The 2940-nt window shown below is 34.7% G+C and overlaps 1 pseudogene; it reads right to left on the bottom strand.

The window, feature by feature from the left end:
* Positions 1-247: 247 nt before the first annotated feature.
* LOC132302265 (premnaspirodiene oxygenase-like) lies at positions 248-2054 on the bottom strand (annotated as a pseudogene).
* Between the last annotated feature and the right edge of the window lie 886 nt (positions 2055-2940).

Raw genomic sequence — 2940 nt, 5'->3', positions numbered from 1 at the left:
TGGGCTGCGCTTCTTGAGTGCCTAATATACTCTTTATTTAATTATCTATGAAATCCCACATAACACCTTTTCTTATTTATATTTAATAACACCTGTTCTAACTTTACCTTTCATGTATATTGTTATATATATATATAGTATTCTTACATTATTAATATATATAAACTAATTAACATTAGAGGCTCACACTGAAACTACAAATTCAATAATGGCCATCCAATGCCTTCTACCTTTTGGTCTTAATATCTTACTCACCACTTAAAGGATGATAAGCTGTAGGAATCACACACGGATCTCTTTTCTTGTGAACTGCTACACCAAAGACCTCAGTCATGTCTAAATCTTCTGGTTTCTCTCCCTCAGGAAGTTTCCAGTCAAAGTGATACAATAAATTTGCAAATGGAAGCTCAACATTAGCTATCCCAAACGACATGCCAGGACATATTCTCCTTCCAGCACCAAATGGTAGATATTGAAAATGAGTCCCCTTGTAATCAATTGAACTGTTAAGGAATCTCTCTGGAACAAAACTCTCTGGATCAGTCCAATTTTCAGCATCTCTACCAATTGCCCACACATTGACAAAGACTTGAGTTTTCGCAGGTATCTCATATCCATTGATTTCACATCTCTCTCTGTTCTCTCTCGGAACTAATAGAGGGGCAGGAGGATGTAATCTCAGAGTTTCTTTGATAACTAACTTTAAATAACTCAATTCACGGAGATCGTCTTCATTAAGAATATTTTCTTTTTTACATAAAACATTTCTCACCTCAGCTTACGCCTTCTCCATAACTCTTGGGGTTTTTAGCAATTCTGATATTGCCCAGATTATAGTTGTAGATGATGTATCAATTCCACCACTGAATATGTCCTGCAAGAGCATTTAAATTGAGTTAAAAGAGTAGAGAATATGGTACAATATCATGACTTATTATGCTCTCTAGAGAGCTTGCCCTTAAAACTTTGGGCCTTAGCCACTTAATTGTGTGTTGGACCAACATTACATATTGAACACAATGTGGATGTTGGTGTTTGAAGATCAAATGTTTAAAACTGAATTTTAGTATGTAAAAAGGGTTTTGGACTTTGGCTCAGCTAGAGGTAAAAGTAATTTGTGAAACTTAATTCACTGATGATACCGAAAGAAGCAGGAAGTAAATGTACTAACCATGATAATTGACTTGGCGTGAGTCATAGTTAAGGGGATCTCAAGGTTACCCTCCTCCTGAAGTTTTAGAAGAACATCTACTAGGTCTTCATGATCGGCTTCACCATTACCGGTCTGTGTTACCACTTTTTTAGCTTTATGTTCATCAATAATGTTAGTAAATATCCCCTCAACTTTTTGATTAATCTTCTCAACTCTAGGCCTTAGCCCACTTATCAGAGCAAGCATTTTAACCGAAGGAAAGAGGTCAGCAACATTGAAACCTCCTGCTACCTCTGAGACTTCCTTGATAAGTGATATGAATTCTTCTTGCCCATGGAATTTCTTACCAACGGCTACCTTAGCAATGATGTTGTATGTCATCGAGAAAATCTTTTCAGTGAGATTAATCAGAGATCCTGTATGCGTCAAAATAGATTTAATCAAATTTGAGGTCTCTTCTTCCCTGATGGGTCAGAATGACTGGACACGTTTGACACTTAAAAGCTCTATCATGCAAAGCTTACGAAGTTGTCTCCAGTGATCCCCATAAGGTGAGAAGGCAATGTCATTCCCAAATATGATATTTGCAGCAAGAATAAAAGGCCTGTTAGCAAAGACGATGTCATGTGTTTTCATGACCTCTTTGGCATATTCTGCTGAAGAAATGACAATAATAGAAAGTTGTCCAAGTTGCAGTTGCATCAGAGGTCCATGTTTCATGGCTAAATCTCTTAGGCGGTGATGGGGTAGATCCAACAAATTGGTGAATGTTCCCTATAAGAGGTAGCTTCCATGGCCCAGGAGGCAGTTTCGGAGATGAACTGATCATGGTTTTGAATAGCATGAACAAAAAGAGAAGGAATGTGAAAATCTTTGGGAAGGAGAGGAATGGGAACTCCATCAATTGTAGAGCTGCGTTCGAGAATTCACTTGCCTCAGTTGCTTTTCATCCAGATTTAAGCTTGCTGTGAAGCCTTCAAGTTCTGCAAGATCCTCTCAGCATTTTCAGTTTCTTTTTTAGGTTAATTGTGTGCATGGTTTCTTTGTTTTATGATCGAATAAAGATGCTTAGTAGATGCCACATTTTTTAATATGTAAATGTGAGTTGCAGATGTTTTTAACATATCCACCTTCAAATAAGATAGATAAACCTTATATTTATATTTATATTTCATATCCACTCGCTTCTACAATAAGATAGATGAACCTTCTTAACATACTGTGATATATATTAATGGGGCAAAAGCTGATTTAGTAGCTTGACAAATAATCATACAGTATGGATAACATAATATATAAAGCTTTGAATCTTATTTGAATTCGGATTTAATCTTTGTTGTCAATTTGAACTGAAACCTCATTTCATCAAATAAAAAAGCTCCAAATCAGTCTAGAACATGACAAAAATGTATCTTATATGCATTCTATAAAAATAATATACTGGAAAAAAAAATAAATAAATAAAACCTACTGTAAAAAATATTAATTAAATTATATCCCAACAACATATTGAAAGTATATTCAAGCAAATCATTCATACAAATTGATTAATTTTATGTTTTATTTTCTGTTCCCAAAACCCTTTACAGAACGAATTAACACGTCTATTGTATAAAGTTCAAGGCCACTATAATTCATGAAGGTAACAATTTTTGGCAGGCAAAATAAAACTAGGTATTTGTAAATATGAAGATGCAAGAAAATATCGTTCTATATTAAGAAAAGATTTTCTTACACTGCAAACAATGTGCTTTCCTTTCCATTTCTCGCTTATATTTTATAGAAAC

This window comes from Cornus florida, unplaced genomic scaffold (genome assembly GCF_030987335.1).
Source record: "Cornus florida cultivar Cherokee Brave unplaced genomic scaffold, ASM3098733v1 CherokeeBrave_3.0.0_Hap2_Chr04, whole genome shotgun sequence".
In the NCBI taxonomy this organism is placed as follows: domain Eukaryota; kingdom Viridiplantae; phylum Streptophyta; class Magnoliopsida; order Cornales; family Cornaceae; genus Cornus; species Cornus florida.
This window is presented reverse-complemented; position numbering and strand designations above follow the sequence as displayed.